The 8,619-nt window shown below is 43.6% G+C and overlaps 1 long non-coding RNA gene across 1 annotated transcript; it reads right to left on the reverse strand.

Moving 5' to 3' along the window:
* Positions 1–375: 375 nt before the first annotated feature.
* Positions 376–8,300, reverse strand: LOC135052137 (uncharacterized). The gene is made up of 3 exons (XR_010242222.1): positions 8,166–8,300; positions 2,741–2,823; positions 376–876 (listed from the first exon to the last, which is right to left on the reverse strand). It is a non-coding gene; the product is annotated as an uncharacterized LOC135052137 (long non-coding RNA).
* Positions 8,301–8,619: the final 319 nt, after the last annotated feature.

Raw genomic sequence — 8,619 nt, forward strand, 5'->3', positions numbered from 1 at the left:
TTATTTGGCCAAACTTCGGGTTTTAGCATTTACATGGACAAATCTAAAGCACTACTGCTATATGGCAATACTACATGTCCACACTGGACTACACATTTCCCACTGCGCTGGGTATCAACGTATATCTCATATCTAGGCATTATAGTGCCAAGGCACATCTCGGAACTATATAAACTCAATGTGGGCAAAGCCATACATACTTTGACTGACGATATTAAGGGATGGGAATGCTTGCCACTGTCATACTTGGGTAGGGCCAACTTACTTAAAATGGTGGCTATCCCGCACCTATTATACCCTCTGCAAACACTCCCTGTATTACTGACGAAAACGGATGCACAAATGATCAATAAACTCATCAGAACTTTTATATGGAAGGGGGGACGTGCCCGTATAGCATTACATAAACTTGTTCAGCCTAAATCTAATGGAGGGATCAACTTCCCCGATGTAGTAGTTTATAATCAGGCTGTGCTTCTGAGACATCTGAGGGATTGGCTACAAAACAGCTCTGTTTACACGAATACGTCTGTGGAACAGAGCTTCTTGACAAACTTTGACTTGACGTGTTTTCTCCATCAACATGATCAGGAAATCTCGGACCATACCAAATCGAATCCGCTTTTATGGTCTACTAGGAGAATGTGGCGTATCTTGCGTCATAACACGGGGTTGTGCCAACATCATTCTCTACATCTACCTTTAACCCAAATTCCTGAATTTTTGGGCGGCATGGCTGCTCACTCCTTTGATATGTGGGGGGAGGCCGGAGTAACGTCGATTCGATCATTAGTTTCCACTGATGAACGCCACATGCTGACCTTTTCTGAGGTGTCCGCAAAGCATACTGTGGTTGCTCAATCCCCTCTGCCATTCCTGCAAGCACAATTTTATGTCAGACATGTTCTCACACACTTTTTCGGAAGGAGACTGGAAAAACTCATTGGACAGTCTTCTATTACACCCCGTACCAAGTCATAAAGCCATATCTATACATTATACGTTTTTACGAACTATATTGGATCATGCTACTATAACAGGCGGCATGTCCAAGTGGTTGACACATTTCCCTAAATTGACTATACCCATACTGGAAAAGACCCTACTGTATTCTCGAAAGGTCTTGCCTGCGAGTATGTATACTGAATTATTTTTAAATGTATACCATAACACCTATTTATCCCCACTGCGATGTTTTCATATGGGAACATCAGATACACACTCATGCCCAAAATGCCATCAGAGTGAGGTGGACACTTATCACTGTTTATGGGCATGTCCTATCGTGCAGTACTTCTGGCATCTCATTAGAAAATACGCAGAAGCTAAATTGATAAATTTTGTGCCATTTACTCCTGAATGGGCGATATTGGGTATCATTGACCCTGATCTTCGGATGCCCTCAGAATGTAAAAAACTATTATTGGCTCTTAGTGCTGCAGGGAAAAAAACGATACTTCAGGGGTGGATAGATAGCACACCTCCACAGATACCATTGTTTCTGACTAAATTGCACCACCTGTTCCGGATGGACTGGGTGGAAGCCATTGTGGATAAGGGTATTCAAGTAGGTCGTTTTTTCACTCTATGGGATTCCTATATTTCCAGTTTGCCCCTTGCCACGCGATTACAAATCCATAATAGTTTAAAAGGCACCACGTGGTACCTAACCAGATTGGCAGCACAGGACCAGCCTATATCTTTGGTTTGAGGATTGGTGGTTATGGTGGTCTCCCCCAAGGCTCCTTGCAATGTTTATAACTATACGCATGGCTTTAATGTATGACTACATACTGTGTGTTATCTCATCTTGATATTATGTTATAATGTGATAATATGAGAATTTGTCGTACACCTTCTATGTATATATCCTTTATTTATATATGTCATTGTACCTAAATTGTACTTCTTTGAACAATTCATGATGTCTCAATAAAAAATTTTTTTTTTTTTTTTAAATTAATAAATATGCCTCAAAGGACTGAAAATGAAAAAAATGGCTGAAAAATAAAAATTAAGGTGCATGTTGTATACCTGGCTACTATGTACTTCTGAGAACAATTCCAGAGATTATTCATGTTTTGGCAAAACAGTAATTGGAAGAAATTAGCCCTTAACTAAATAAGACAATTACAATATTGGAAGAAGGGCAGGCAAGCTTAGATTTGTGGAAGAGCTAAACAATCTTTTATACGATTGACAGGATAAAATACAAACAGTCTTTTAAGTTACAGTATGAATAGAAAATACTTTATTTACAGTTGAAGTGATACAGGTGACATGTAGGGAACGATTATTTAAAGGAAGATAATATTGACACTATAAAGGCAACATTACAAATGCAAAAAACATGTATGATATTTATGCATGAAAGCTTGGTCATGCTAAAGCAGGAGTACAGTGTATAAGGGGTGGTTCAAATTGCTGCAAGATTCTGTAAAATCCTTGCATGATGTGTTTCCGAGTAATGTTATTGAAAAATAACATTACTCTTCATTTCTTCATTTTGAGATCAAACACACCAAATTTTTATATTGGAACTCAATATTCAGCCACATATCAACGTTTTCTTAAAGCATACAGTTTTTATTATTTGTTTTATATTTGCCTTTCCATAGTACATAATGGATTCCATTATATTCCTATAACTGCATCACTCCGTATGAAACCTAATTAATTTCTTAAGCTAAACAGTAAAAGTCCATGAAAACCAAAATATGTATTTTAAAAGTATGCCTACCTTGCAGCACAATGGAGTTAAGCGGCTCACCCTTACACTCAGGCCCTGTAGCTTAATTGTATCCTTCTGAATGTAGGGAAACCCTGCAGAATGAACAGTATTATAAATCATTCTGGTCTCAGTTAAACAAAAGCTATGAAGAATGTATTTTCTTTGTGTTGGGATTTAAAGGCTAACAAGAGATCAAGTGCTTTTATTAAGAAGCCTGTGTTTATGGCAGGGTAAGACATTTTTTAACAATATCAAAAGTGTGCAAGAAATAGTAATAAACCTGTATAAATGTCAGCAGTACTTACACTATCTTTTAAGCTTATTCATATGTTTTTCCAAGTCCTTTTGGTCTTTATCAACCTTTGATGATTACGGTCTCAACCCAGTAGCTTAGCCTTGGAGCTGTACAAATGTCATGTATCACTCTGTACTTCTGTGTTAAATATCAGTATGCATAGTGATTTGCAGGTCTGTAACTAGGTGTGTGCTGCAGGGTAGGAACGCTGTTTTCCACATTTGTAAATTATCAATTATCTAACTACTTTTACTTTCAGCTTCCCCCTTTTCTCTGACGTCCTAGTGGATGCTGGGGACTCCGTAAGGACCATGGGGAATAGACGGCTCCGCAGGAGACTGGGCACATCTAAAGAAAGATTTAGGTCTATCTGGTGTGCACTGGCTCCTCCCCCTATGACCCTTCTCCAAGCCTCAGTTAGATTTCTGTGCCCGGCCGAGCTGGATGCACACTAGGGGCTCTCCTGAGCTCCTAGAAAGAAAGTATAGTTTAGGTTTTTTATTTTACAGTGAGACCTGCTGGCAACAGGCTCACTGCAGCGAGGGACTAAGGGGAGAAGAAGCGAACCTACCTAAGTGGTGGTAGCTTGGGCTTCTTAGGCTACTGGACACCATTAGCTCCAGAGGGATCGCACACAGGACCCGACCTCGTCGTCCGTTCACGGAGCCGCGCCGCCGTCCCCCTTACAGAGCCAGAAGCAAGAAGGTCCGGAAAATCGGCGGCTGAAGACTTCTGTCTTCTCCAAGGTAGGGCACAGCACTGCAGCTGTGCGCCATTGCTCCTCATGCACACCACACACTTCGGTCACTGATGGGTGCAGGGCGCTGGGGGGGGCGCCCTGAGCAGCAATATTAACACCTTGGCTGGCAAAACTGACACCATATACAGCCCCAGTGGCTATATAGGTGTAAATTACCCCTGCCAGAATATCACAAAAAGCGGGAGAAAGCCCGCCGAAAAAGGGACGGAGCCATCTCCCTCAGCACACTGGCGCCATTTTCCCTCACAGCTCCGCTGGAAGGATCGCTCCCTGGCTCTCCCCTGCAGTCCTGCACTACAGAAAGGGTAAAAAAGAGAGGGGGGGCACAAATTTAGGCGCAGTATAATATATATATGCAGCTATAAGGGAAAACACTCTTTATAGGTGATATCCCTGTGGTATATAGCGCTCTGGTGTGTGCTGGCATACTCTCCCTCTGTCTCCCCAAAGGGCTTTGTGGGGTCCTGTCCTCTGTCAGAGCATTCCCTGTGTGTGTGCTGTGTGTCGGTACCGCTGTGTCGACATGTATGATGAGGAAAATGATGTGGAGGCAGAGCAAATGCCTGTAAATGTGTTGTCACCCCCTGAGGGGTCGACACCTGTGTGGATGGACTTATGGAAGGAATTACGTGACAGTGTCAGCTCCTTACATAAAAGGTTTGACGACATAGGACAGCCGGCTACTCAGCTTGTGACTGTTCCAGCGTCTCAAATGTCATCAGGGGCTTTAAAACGCCCGCTACCTCAGATGGCAGACACAGATGTCGACACGGATACCGACTCCAGTGTCGACGACGATGAGACTAGTGTACCCTTCAATAGGTCCACCCGTTACATGATTGAGGCAATGAAAAATGTATTACACATTTCTGATAGTACCCCAGGTACCACAAAAAAGGGTATTATGTTCGGTGAGAAAAAACTACCAGTAGTTTTTCCTGCATCTGAGGAATTAAATGAGGTGTGTGAGGAAGCCTGGACTTCCCCCGATAAGAAATTGATAATTTCTAAACGGTTATTGGCAGCGTACCCTTTCCCGCCAGAGGATAGGTCACGTTGGGAAACATCCCCTAGGGTAGATAAAGCGCTTACAGGCTGGGGCGCAGTCACACAGGGAAGAAATTTCCAAGGACTGTGGTCAAATCAGGAGATTTCGCTTCACATAAATATTCTAGAGCTAAGGGCCATTTACAATGCCCTAAGCCAAGCAAGGCCCCTGCTTCAGAACCAGCCGGTACTGATCCAATCAGACAACATCACGGCGGTCGCCCATGTAAACAGACAGGGCGGCACAAGAAGCAGGAGGGCAATGGCAGAAGCCACAAGGATTCTCCGATGGGCGGAAAATCATGTGTTAGCACTGACAGCAGTGTTCATTCCGGGAGTGGACAACTGGGAAGCAGACTTCCTCAGCAGGCACGACCTCCACCCGGGAGAATGGGGACTTCATCCAGAAGTCTTCCAAATGCTGGTAAACCGGTGGGAAAGACCACAGGTGGACATGATGGCGTCCCGCCTCAACAAAAAGCTAAAAAGATATTGCGCCAGGTCAAGGGACCCTCAGGCGATCGCTGTGGACGCTCTAGTAACACCGTGGGTGTACCAGTCGGTTTATGTGTTTCCTCCTCTTCCTCTCATTCCCAAGGTACTGAGAATAATACGAAGGCGAGGAGTGAAAACTATACCCGTGGTTCCGGATTGGCCAAGAAGAGCTTGGTACCCGGAACTTCAAGAGATGCTTTCAGAGGACCCTTGGCCTCTGCCGCTCAGACAGGACCTGCTGCAGCAGGGGCCCTGTCTGTTCCAAAACTTACCGCGGCTACGTTTGACGGCATGGCGGTTGAACACCGGATCCTGAAGGAAAAGGGTATTCCGGAGGAAGTCATCCCTACCCTGATCAAAGCCAGGAAGGATGTCACCGCAAAACATTATCACCGCATTTGGCGGAAATATGTTGCTTGGTATGAGGCCAGGAAGGCCCCAACGGAGGAATTTCAACTGGGTCGATTCCTGCATTTCCTGCAAGCAGGGGTGACGTTGGGCCTCAAATTGGGGTCCATTAAGGTCCAGATTTCGGCCCTGTCGATTTTCTTCCAGAAAGAACTGGCTTCGCTGCCTGAAGTTCAGACTTTTGTCAAAGGAGTTCTGCGTATTCAGCCTCCTTTTGTGCCCCCAGTGGCACCTTGGGATCTCAATGTGGTTTTGGAGTTCCTGAAATCACATTGGTTTGAACCACTTAAGACTGTGGATTTGAAATATCTCACGTGGAAAATGGTCATGCTGTTGGCCCTGGCTTCGGCCAGGCGTGTGTCAGAATTGGCGGCTTTGTTCTATAAAAGCCCTTATCTGATTTTCCATATGGGTAGGGCAGAGTTGAGGACTCGTCCTCAGTTTCTCCCGAAGGTGGTATCAGCGTTTCACCTGAACCAGCTTATTGTGGTGCCTGCGGCTACTAGGAACTTGGAGGATTCCAAGTTACTGGACGTAGTCAGGGCCCTGAAAATTTATGTTTCCAGGATGGCTGGAGTCAGGAAAACTGACTCGCTGTTTATCCTGTATGCACCCAACAAACTGGGTGCTCCTGCTTCTAAGCAGACTATCGCGCGCTGGATTTGTAGCACTATTCAGCTGGCACATTCTGCGGTGGGACTACCGCAGCCTAAATCTGTAAAAGCCCATTCCACAAGGAAGGTGGGCTCATCTTAGGCGGCTGCCCGAGGGGTCTCGGCTTTACAACTTTGCCGAGCCACTACTTGGTCAGGGGCAAACACGTTTGCAAAATTCTACAAATTTGATACCCTGGCTGAGGAGGACCTGGAGTTCTCTCATTCGGTGTTGCAGAGTCATCCGCACTCTCCCGCCCGTTTGGGAGCTTTGGTATAATCCCCATGGTCCTTACGGAGTCCCCAGCATCCACTAGGACGTCAGAGAAAATAAAAATTTACTCACCAGTAATTCTATTTCTCGTAGTCCGTAGTGGATGCTGGGCGCCCATCCCAAGTGCGGATTGTCTGCAATACTTGTAAATAGTTATTATTACACATATCGGGTTGTTATTGCGAGCCATCTGTTCAGAGGCTCCGTTGTTATCATACTGTTAACCGGGGTTCCTATTACGAGTTATAAGGTGTGATTGGTGTGGCTGGTATGAGTCTTACCCGGGATTCAAAATCCTTCCTTATTGTGTCAGCTCTTCCGGGCACAGTGTCCTAACTGAGGCTTGGAGGAGGGTCATAGGGGGAGGAGCCAGTGCACACCAGATAGACCTAAATCTTTCTTTAGATGCGCCCAGTCTCCTGCGGAGTCGTCTATTCCCCATGGTCCTTACGGAGTCCCCAGCATCCACTACGGACTACGAGAAATAGAATTACCGGTGAGTAAATTCTTATTTTTTGAAGACCAGCATCTCCTGACTGCCCCTGTTTTCTATCCCACCCCTTATGTCGCTAATATCTATACAGCATTCATGGACTTTACTTGATAGCTCTTTGTTGTTCAGTCGCACGGTCCTTTATTACATTTGGGATGCTAATGTACCCAGGATTCAAACCTGTTGCCTATGACATTGCAGTCGGACAATATATTCATTGAGCTTTCTGCCCTTGCATAGAAAGTTAGAGAATTCCGAGCTAGAGAGTTTTAACTATTTCAAGCTTACCTTGTACTCTGTGAAGGGGTGATCAGTATTTTGGCCAAAAAACTATTTCATGTACTATTGCATAAGCATAGTCACTAGCTATGCTGTACCCCTTTTACACTGCCACAATAACCCAGGTTATTGTCGGGTCGACTTGGGTTGTGGCTCAGTTTAAAATGGTCCCCGAAAAATTAAACCCGGTCCAGTGACTCAGGAAGAGTTGTACGCAGGAAGGACTCGGGTAATGGGGCAGTATAAACAGGTAACAGAAGTCATCCAACCCAGAACCATTATAACCTATGGAGAGCCAGCACACCACAGATTATGTCATCTCTAAGCAATGGCAGAAAGAAACCCCGTAATTAACCCAGGTTCAGCCTGAAGTTTAATTGGGGTTTCAAAGTCACTTTGCATTGCTTGAAACCAATGTTCAATGACCCGGATTGGACCTGGGTATTTGGTATGAAAGGGGTAACCGTATTAGTGAGCTGGAGGAATAACTGACTTCAGTTCTTCTGTAAATTATATTTTGCATTGTAATCATTTGTTGTAATCGTTGTGTATTTGTCTAATCTCTTCAATGGAATATGTTGCCAGAAAGTACAGGAATACGAATAGATGTTTTATGCATTAAATAATCTTTTTCTATGAAATAAATTAATTGTATGAACTAAATACACATAAATATCAATTTGAACATTGAATAGTGGTTCATGTTTAGCAGCGGGTCTTGCATACTTACAAATTGAGTGCCCATTGGCATAATGTATGGCACCATAAAGCGCACCATTGTACTGCCGTTATCTGTGGAAACAGCCATGTCTGTAATAATCCTTCAAGATTTTCCTTCTCATTCTAGAGAAAATTAATTACAAGGATCCTGTAAATGTCTGAAAGGTGAGAAAAGAAAAAAATATTATTTACAACGAACCAGATGCTAAAATGTCACCTTTGCTGGTAACAGAAGCCGGTAGTGAAGTATCTCATATGAATACATTGCACTATTAGCTATTTCTATTTAAAAATATGTACTTTATTTTTATTTCAGTATATATGGGTCATTCCAAGTGACTCACGTTACATTTCATGTTAATTTTTAGAAGATTAAATGCACCACATACAAAAATGAAGCTAAAATTCAACATTTTAAAAATAATATATTAAGTCATAATTAAGGCATAGAAGCCAAAAAAAAA

This window comes from Pseudophryne corroboree, chromosome 1, assembly GCF_028390025.1.
Source record: "Pseudophryne corroboree isolate aPseCor3 chromosome 1, aPseCor3.hap2, whole genome shotgun sequence".
NCBI lineage: Eukaryota > Metazoa > Chordata > Amphibia > Anura > Myobatrachidae > Pseudophryne > Pseudophryne corroboree.